Source organism: Crinia signifera, chromosome 1 (assembly GCF_055691185.1).
Source record: "Crinia signifera chromosome 1, ASM5569118v1, whole genome shotgun sequence".
Taxonomy (NCBI): domain Eukaryota; kingdom Metazoa; phylum Chordata; class Amphibia; order Anura; family Myobatrachidae; genus Crinia; species Crinia signifera.
Genome location: NC_139217.1, coordinates 447,895,395 through 447,906,148, shown reverse-complemented (window position 1 = coordinate 447,906,148; position 10,754 = coordinate 447,895,395).

Genomic DNA, 10,754 nt, shown 5'->3' with positions numbered 1-10,754 from the left:
GAGACCAGTGAGGGTGACACCAGATTTGGGAGAGGAGCTTCCGCCCCATGTCATCTTGGTGAGAGAAGCCAGCGATAAGAATAAATTTATCAGTTGGCCACGTGACCCTGTGACACCAGCGAGGGTGACACCAGACTTGGTGGAGGAAATTCCCACCAATGTCATCCTAGTGAAAGAGGCCGCGGCTAAACAACCATTTGCCAAGTGGATACGTAACCACACATGGATCCCACCAATGAAAACATCAGATGTGGGGACAATTCCTGGCCAAGTGAGAGTTGTGGAAGAGGCCTGTGCTGAAAAGCAATTTATCAACTGGACACAAGATCCTGTGATTCCACCGATGGAACCATCCTCAGATGAGCAGGCTGTAACCCCCAATATAATATCTGGGCCAGAGGTGGAGGAGGAAATTCCTAACATGGAAACCCAAGAAACACCATGTGATTGGGTATCAACCAGTGATGTCATCATATACATGAAAGATACCAAGGAAAATGCTATTAGCAGTGAAATACAGGAGCCCCCAAATGAGCGGCCAGTAACACCCAGTAGTGTAACATCTGATACAGCTGCCAGGCCAGGGAAAGGAAAGCGGAGAAAGCGGGTACTCAGGTGGCTGTGGTGCATCTTCTGTTGGTGTCCTATTATACCCGAGGAGGAGTAATGTCCTCTGCTCGCCGCTCCTGACCGGCCCTGTGTGACCCTCTGTGTACCGACCCGGCTTGTTGTAACTGGATTCTGCCTCTGTCTCACCCTTGTCTGCCTGTTACAGTGATACCAGCGCACCAGATGCCCCTGACTATAATCTTCCCGATTGTAATGGACATTGGGCTGGTACCTACGCTGTACATTGTACAATAAATGTTCCCCCTTTTTGTTTCACCATTATCAATGAGTGCTGATGTTTTCCATCATTAGGTTAGAAGTGTGTGTGTTAAAGTGATATCTGCGTACCCGCGTGCAGATAAAATTCCTGATTGTAATAGACATTGGGCTCTTATCTATGCTGTATGATATAACACTACAGCACATGACACTAATTCAGCACTTTGCTAGGCCCTACCGACACCACTGTAATGTGCCCTGTAGGGTGACAGGTAATAACTACAGTGTCAAAAAGTACATTGGTAAAAACAAACAAATAGGTGCTAAAAAATTCTAGACATTCTTTCCTACTTTCTGGCTGCTCTTTCCGGGAGAGTGCAGCCAGCTCAGGGAAGGGGTGGGTGGTGGGGGGGGGGGGGGGGGAGAGACACATGTCTACTTGTTTTGGGGTGTGGCCAGAGTGATTGTACCATTTTAGCCGTGCCCCTAATGTGCAATGCCGTTTTTGAGGCATTGCAAAGCAGTGAGCGGTGCTAAAACGGCCCGATTCGTGTCATTTGTCCCACAAACCCCCACTCCGAAGGGGGGGGGGGGTAGTGGGAGCCGGGTGGCTTTCTGGGAGGGTTGGCCCTGTTTCTGGGGGGTGCCGGGAGGGGGACCCGATTTCGGGAGGGTAGGCAACCCTGGTTCTAGATAAAGTGTTACAATATGATGCCCCAAACTAACTAGGCCACACCGACTCAGGGCCCAGCAACCCAAACTCATCCCTAAAACTTGCAAATTGGAGGCGTGTATTCAGGATTTCCTTTTCATAATGCTTTTCCCAATATGCAGTCCATAGATTCTAGAGATCTGTGCTAGTTAAGAACACTTTGGAGCATGTGTGTGTGTGTGTGTGTGTGTGTGTGTGGGGGGGGGGGGGGGGGGGCGCTCATTCATACTGAAGGATTCTGTGTGCCCATTATGTAGAGTATATAGGGGGGCTTGAACTGCACACCCTAATTTTAGACATAATGAAAGGTGATACCATGCTGAGATTTGTAGTTCTACAAATATACACACACTGCTAATCAATATAATTATTATCCTTTATTTATATGGCGCCACAAGGGATCCACAGCCCCCAATAACAGAGTACAAAAAGTAAGCAAAACAGTGATTTACAGTTAAATACAATAGAGGACCAAGTGCAGAGCACATACACATAGCTGCATCAGCAGAGTGGCAGAAAGCTGCAGGATTTGGTGCCATCAAAGATGGTTATAATACACTCTGCAACAGAACAAAGAGTAATGGTGGGTCCCTAACAGTAATGTTCATGTCCATTGCATAGGACCCCATAGGCCAATCACCACAAGGCACCATCTGATGCTGAAATACAGCTGAATTTATGCTTTATAACACTGAGATTGGCTGCGGGTTGATCTAATTTTTTTTTAATGTGATAATTATCCATCATCCGATGGCGGACTTCTGCAGCCAAATGTAATAGCCTCTGAGTCCGACGGGCTGCGGGATGACGGCTGAACGCAGAGTTTTTTTAATGGGGTATGGCGTAACTAGATATTCGTAGGCCCCATAGCAAAAGTTTGTAAGGGCCCCCTATTTAGCAACTGATGGTGATAAATGTATGCAAAACATATTAGTTAGACAGCAAAGATGAGCCCCCTTCAGCTCTGGGCCCCATAGCAGCTGCACCCCTTGCACCTATGGTAGTTACGCCCCTGGGGGTATTTATTTACTCCCCCTCTGAGTTCCTCCAGCATCCTGCACATGGCCGAACTCCGAGGCTGTTACATTTGACCGATGATGTGTATTTCTACTCACAGGTCACATGCAAGGCAACACAGCCAATAGGTGGGGAGGAAATCCCAGAGGAACCCTGCACTCTAATTATCTGACAAGCTGGATCACTAATTATCCCGACCCAGGGATCGCAGGCTTAATGTAATTTATACAGATGGAGCGCTTTTAATATTTGCAGGGGCTGACGGTCAGATCGCTAGCCCCCCGCCAGCCACCAGAAGGGTATGTGCGCGCATGAGACGCATAGCATCCCCTTCAACCGGAGCTCCCCCGGGTTCCCGCCGCCTCGCCGTCCCCCACCTCCCCGCTCCCCTCCTAACCCTGCCCGTCTCCCTGACATCATCTCCAAGTGCCGGGACCGGGGTCATCCCCACCGTGACCGCTGCTCGCCGTGCTACGGGCAGCCGTCGTCCGCGAGGTGAATGGATGCCGCACACAGGCATCCATTCACCTCCTCCGCTGCCGCTGCTGTCTGCAGAGTACAGCAGACAGCAGCAGAGGCTTTTTGTGGCCCCCCGTCCAACCTGCAGCTTGGACGCCCCCCATTCATGTAAACGGGAGCTGGATCGGATGACCCGGTGTACCCTTTTATGCCGCCCTCTACCCAGGTCCTAATGGTGTTCTACCCAGGTCAGGACCTGGGTAGAAGTACTGTGTAAAGTGACAAAGCGTGACCCATTTACACGGCCGCTAACCCGGGTCTGACCCGCCGATGACCCAGATTTTTGCGGCGGTATAAAAGGGGTATAATTTAGCTGCCAATTTCAGGAACCCCTCTATGTAAACTATGGCTGGCAGTTGGGTTAGAGGGTGATCGTGTCTGCTATTCGATGGATGTGATACCCAGATAAGTATGAGGTAAGCTGCTGTGGTGTCTATCAAGAAGATGCTTTTCAATATTCTCCAAAACATACATTCACAGTAGCAGGTCCCCATGATTAAGTTAAGAGGCTGATATGGCAGGGCTGCAACTTACTGCAGCCCAGTAACCAATTCTTTAAAGTGCTATTGTGTTAGTGAAAGTTACTTTATTATCTGTATTTTCCAACCGGCGCAAACGCCACTATTCCTGTGCAATAAACAAAGGCTAATGCTGGGTACACACTGGAGCAATTCCCCCAGCCACCGATAGAGTTAACTTTATTGTCAGTGCAGCGGGAGAAAGATATAGTGCATACCAGTGGCTTAACTATAGCACCGCAGCCCCTGCCACCGCGGAGGGGGGGGGGGCGCTGTGCATATGGGGGCGCCGGGGGCTGCGGTGCTATAGTTACACCTCCCCCCAATCCCCCGCAGGCTTACCTATTTCGCTGGTCCCGGCGGCTCCGTTCTTCTGCTGAGGACCACCACAAAATGGCCGCCCTCTGAAACTGTTTGCTGTATGGGGGCGACCATTTTGTGGTGGTCCTCAGCAGAAGAACGGAGCCGCCGGGACCAGCGCGAAAGGTAAGGCTGCGGGGGATTGGGGGGGTTTGAATGGGCGGCGGGGTTGTTCCACTTTAGGCTGCTCTCAATTGCGCAATTTACATTGAGATTCTCATTACTTCTTTGCTGTTATAATTGCTGGTCTGGCCAGATTAAGCCACATACTGTATGCATGCAGGGCCGGCGCCACCACTAGGCAAATCTAGGCATTTGCCTAGGGTGCCGGCCACTGGAGGGCGGTATTTCGCCCCCCCTTGCCGCCCGGGTACCTGTCCTGCGGTGTATATGTGCGTAAAAGCTGGCGGCAGCGGCAGCGGGGGGGTCCCTGAAGTCAATAAGAAATAACGAGCGCTATCCGCCGGGCTATGCGGAAGCACTTCTGTTTTGGAAACACTGGCTGCACGCTGATTGGCTGAGATTCAGCCAATCAGCGTGCACCGTGCGGCCAGTGCCCCCACCCCGACTTGCCTGGGGCGCTCTGGTGCCTTGCACCGGCCCTGTATGCATAATTTAAGATATCCTGAAAACATGAGCTGTTGGTAAAGCATGAGGACTGAATTTAAGAAAGACGGCTTTAAGCTAACGTTCTTGGAATTGAGTTTATGTTCTACAGCCATACAGCCAGGTGACACAATTACAGCTATTTGTGGCCTTAACACTACACTATTTTATGTTGATTCCTGGGAGCCACTTGGCACCCGATACCATACCTCCCAACATGACCCATTCCAGGAGAGACAAGATGCTCTGTTTCTGGACATCCATGCCGGTGTGGCAGTTGCAGAGTTGCAGGGCTGCAGCACAGTCCAAATCTCAGATAGGGGAGTCCCACCAACTGTCACCCTAACCAGCACAGTCCGGACTCCCTGGCAGGTGTAGCTCCCCTATTTGAATTTGCGACAGTGGTACAGTCCCACCTCTGCAACTGCAACAGACAAGGATGTCCAGGAGCAGACCATTGTGTCCCTCCTGGAATGGGTCATGTTGGGAGGTATGTGATAAAAAAAGAGGGGATTGTTCTATTCCATATTTTACATGCATAATAACATGCATGTATATTTGTGCTATGTGTTCTCCCCCTGCACTACTTGGTAGGGTCAGATGAGCAGTCAGTCTGCTTAGGCATTATGACATCACACATGATGCTGCCTTGGAACCCTCACTTCTCAGTACGAGTTGTTGGAGAGTGGGTGAACTCAGTTTTGCAGAAAGAAAAAAGATTTAAAAAAGATATTAAAATGTCTGATTGGGAGGAGGAGCTTCCGCCCCATGTCATCTTGGTGAGAGAAGCCAGCGATGAGAATAAATTTATCAGCTTGCCACGTGACCCTGTGAGACCAGCAAAGGTAATACCAGATTTGGGAGAGGAGCTTCCTCCGAATGTAATCTTAGTGAAAGAGGCCTACGCTAAGAATACATTTATCAGCTGGCCACGTGACCCTGTGAGACCAGCGAGGGTAACACCAGATTTGGGAGAGGAGCTTCCGCCCCATGTCATCTTAGTGAGAGAAGCCAGCAATAAGAATAAATTTACCAGCTGGCCACGTGACCCTGTGAGACCAGCGAGGGTAACACCAGACTTGGTGGAGGAAATTCCCACCAATGTCTTCCTAGTGAAAGAGGCCGTGGCTAAACAACCATTTGCCAAGTGGATACGTAACCACACATGGATCCCACCAATGAAAACATCAGATGTGGGGACAAGTCCTGGCCAAGTGAGAGTTATGGAAGTGGCCTCCGCTGAAAAGCAATTTATCAACTGGACACAAGATCCTGTGATTCCACCGATGGAACCACCCTCAGATGAGCAGGCTGTAACACCTACTATAATATCTGGGCCAGAGGTGGGGGAGGAAATTCCTAACAGGGAAACCCAAGAAACACCATGTGATTGGGTATCAACCAGTGACATACCTCCCAACTTTTCACCTGAAGAAATAGGGACACTCGCGAGCGCCCGAAAAGGGGGCGGGGCGTATGCTTATGCTAATTAGCCGCGACCTCATTTTCATACGAGAATAGACGCTGTGCGCATGCGCACAGCGTCTATTCTACTAGATTGGGGGGTCTCCCAACTGCCACCCCCCGCAGCGGGACAATGCCTGCCGCGGGTGGGACGTCGGGACAGGACCCGAAAATCGGGACTGTCCCGACGGAATCGTGACAGTTGGGAGGTAAGCAGTGATGTCATCAGATACATCAAAGACACCAAGGAGGAGGAAAATGCTATTAGCAGTGAAATACAGGAGCCCCCAAATGAGCGGCCAGTAACACCCAGCAGTGTAACATCTGATAAAGCTGCCAGGCCATGGCAAGGAAAGCGCAGAAAGCGGGTACTCAGGTGGCTGCAGTGCATCTTCTGTTGGTGTCCTATTATACCGGAGGAGTAATGTCCTCTGCTCACCGCTCCTGACCGGCCCTCAGTGACCCTCTGTGTACCGACCCGGCTTGTTGTAACTGGATTCTGCCTCTGTCTCACCCTTGTCTGCCTGTTACAGTGATACCAGCGTACCAGATGCCCCTAACTATAATCTTCCTTAATGTAATGGACATTGGGCTGGTACCTTTCCTGTACATTGTACAATAAATGTTCCCCCTTTTTGTTTCACCATTATCAATGAGTGCTGATGTTTTCCATCATTAGGTTAGAAGTGTGTGTGTTAAAGTGATATCTGCGTACCCGCGTGCAGATAAAATTCCTGATTGTAATGGATATTGGGCTCTTATCTATGCTGTATGATATAACACTACAGCACATGGCACTAATTCATGAATGTCTACTTGTTTAGGGGTGTGGCCAGAGTGATTGTACCATTTTAGCCATGCCCCCAATGTGCAATGCCGTTTTTGAGGCATTGCAAAGCAGTGAGCGGTGCTAAAGCGGCCCGATTCCTGTCATTTGTCCCACAGACCCCCACTCTGAGGGGGGGGGGGGGGGGGTTAGTGGGAGCCGGGTGGCTTTCTGGGAGGGTTGGCCCTGTTTCCGGGGGGTGCCGGGAGGGGGACCCGATTTCGGGAGGGTAGGCAACACTGGTTCTAGATAAAGTGTTACAATATGATGCCCCAAACTAACTAGGCCACACCGAGCTCAGGGCCCAGCAACCCAAACTCATCCCTAAAACTTGCAAATTGGAGGCGTGTATTCAGGATTTCCTATTCATAGTGCTTTTCCCAATATGCAGTCCATAGATTCTAGAGATCTGTGCTAGTTAAAAACACGGTACTTATGTAATATCTGGGCTCCCGTTTTTCTTATGAGACCGCGTCCCCTCGCGGGGCTCGCTGCGCTCGCCACGCTTCGGGCACGGTGGCTCGCTGCGCTCGCCACACTATATAATATCAACTCCATGCATAGTTGGATAGTAGGGATATGAAAAAATGGGGTGCATTTAACATGGGAGCCCAGATAATACATAAGTACCAAAAACACTTTGGAGCGTGTGTGTGTGTGGGGGGGGGGGGGGGGCGCTCATTCATACTGAAGGATTCTGTGTGCCCATTATGTAGAGTATATAGGGGGGCTTGAACTGCACACCCTAATTTTAGACATAATGAAAGGTGATACCATGCTGAGATTTGTAGTTCTACACATATACACACACTGCTAATCAATATAATTATTATCCTTTATTTATATGGCGCCACAAGGGATCCACAGCTCCCAATAACAGAGTACAAAAAGAAGTAAGCAAAACAGTGATTTACAGTTAAATACAATAGAGGACAAGTGCAGGGCATATACACATAGCTGCATCAGCAGGGTGTCAGAAAGCTGCAGGATTTGGTGCCATCAAAGATGGTTATAATACACTCTGCAACAGAACAAAGAGTAATGGTGGGTCCCTAACACTAATGTTCATGTCCATTGCATGGGACCCCATAGGCCAGTAACCACAAGGCACCATCTGATGCTGAAATACAGCTGAATTGAGCTTTATAACACTGAGATTGGCTGCGGGTTGCGTGAACCATCGCAACTTTTCTTTGATATAATTTGTTTTGATGTGATAATTACCCATCATCAGATGGCGGACTTCTGCAGCCAAATGTAATAGCCTCTGAGTCCGATGGGCTGCGGGATGACGGCTGAAAGCAGAGTTTTTTTAAAGGGGCATTTATTTACTCCCCCTCTGATTTCCTCCAGCATCCTGCACATGGCCGAACTCCGAGGCTGTTACATTTGACCGATGATGTGTATTTCTACTCACAGGTCACATGCAAGGCAACACAGCCAATAGGTGGGGAGGAAATCCCAGAGGAACCCTGCACTCTAATTATCTGACAAGCTGGATCACTAATTATCCCGACCCAGGGATCGCAGGCTTAATGTAATTTATACAGATGGAGCGCTTTTAATATTTGCAGGGGCTGACGGTCGGATCGCCAGCCCCCCGCCAGCCACCAGAAGGGTATGTGCGCGCATGAAACGCATGGCATCCCCTTCAACCGGAGCTCCCCCGGGTTCCCGCCGCCTCGCCGTCCCCCACCTCCCCGCTCCCCTCCTAACCCTGCCCGTCTCCCTGACATCATCTCCAAGTGCCGGGACCGGGGTCATCCCCACCGTGACCGCTGCTCGCCGTGCTACGGGCAGCCGTCGTCCGCGAGGTGAATGGATGCCGCACACAGGCATCCATTCACCTCCTCCGCTGCCGCTGCTGTCTGCAGAGTACAGCAGACAGCAGCAGAGGCTTTTTGTGGCCCCCCGTCCAACCTGCAGCTTGGACGCCCCCCATTCATGTAAACGGGAGCTGGATCGGATGACCCGGTGTACCCTTTTATGCCGCCCTCTACCCAGGTCCTAATGGTGTTCTACCCAGGTCAGGACCTGGGTAGAAGTACTGTGTAAAGTGACAAAGCGTGACCCATTTACACGGCCGCTAACCCGGGTCTGACCCGCCGATGACCCGGATTTTTGCGGCGGTATAAAAGGGGTATAATTTAGCTGCCAATTTCAGGAGCCCCTCTAATTAAACTATGGCTGGCAGTTGGGTTAGAGGGTGATCGTGTCTGCTATTCGATGGATGTGATACCCAGATAAGTATGAGGTAAGCTGCTGTGGTGTCTATCAAGAAGATGCTTTTCAATATTCTCCAAAACATACATTCACAGTAGCAGGTCCCCATGATTAAGTTAAGAGGCTGATATGGCAGGGCTGCAACTTACTGCAGCCCAGTAACCAATTCTCTAAAGTGCTATTTTGTTAGTGAAAGTTACTTAATTATCTGTATTTTCCAACCGGCGCAAACGCCACTATTCCTGTGCAATAAACAAAGGCTAATGCTGGGTACACACTGGAGCAATTCCCCCAGCCACCGATAGAGTTAACTTTATTGTCAGTGCAGCGGGAGAAAGATATAGTGCATACCAGTGGCTTAACTATAGCACTGCAGCCCCTGCCACCGCGGGGGGGGGGCGCGCTGTGCATATGGGGGCGCCGGGGGCTGCGGTGCTATAGTTACACCTCCCCCCAATCCCCCGCAGGCTTACCTATTTCGTTGGTCCCGGCGGCTCCGTTCTTCTGCTGAGGACCACCACAAAATGGCCGCCCCCATATAGCACACAGTTCTCTGAAACTGTCTGCTGTATGGGGGCGACCATTTTGTGGTGGTCCTCAGCAGAAGAACGGAGCCGCCGGGACCAGCGCGAAAGGTAAGGCTGCGGGGGATTGGGGGGGTTTGAATGGGCGGCGGGGGGGCGCCCAAAACGTAGCTACGCCGCTGGTGCATACACACTGACCAATATCGTTCACAATATCAGTCTGTGACCTCTCCTGACCCCCTGCTCCCTACATGCAGTCACTGATGAGATTGTCAGATTGGCTGCAGGTAAAGAGGACAGGGGAGATCATTAATGACCCACGGCCACGTGCACAGTTAATGATGTGTGCTGCACTGTACGGCTGAATGGTGGCGTTTACACACACCAGTTTGACATTGTTACTGGTTCCTTGCAGTAGTTGGGGAGTGTCCCAGAGGGGAAGTTGCCTCCCTCCTTCCAGCAGCTCACTTATTGGGGGAAATATACTAAGAAGGGAGTTCTATTTCACTTGGGATGTTGCTACGGGGAACCTTCTGGAAGGTGCTAAATAAATAAGTAGATTCTGATTGGTTGCCCATAGCAACATCCAATGTTAACTAGAACTCACATCTTAGTAAATTTCCCCCATTATGTAATGTCAGCCTCCTGTATCACGGAAGTGTTGCAATGAAACAAAGGCCGATATAAGGAGAGTCCAGGGAGCCTATCGATCATTACTCTTGGCGATCAGGCAAAACACGTAGATATCAGAGCTATCCGTCTGCAGACCGCACCATTCAGCATAGCGGTAAGGAAGGAAGCCTGCCAGCAGACACCGATACACTCCGACTGCCTACATATGGTAAATTTCCACATTACTAAAGGCTGGAATACCTGTGACACCGCAACGGCTAACCCAATATACATCCTGATGAAAAGCCAGTGATTTTACAACTTCTTTCTGAACTGATAATTTCCTATATATAGGAACTATTATTTATATGTTTTATGTTTGTGTGTGTTTTGTATGTCTAGAATATTGTATAAGGCCACACCCATTACCAATATATCCGGCTCTTCCATTGATAGTAGGTGTCCCCCAACATTTTATTCTTGGCCCTCTTCTTCTCTATCTCTACACGTCTACTCTGGGTGAGCTCATTTGCTCACTTGACTTC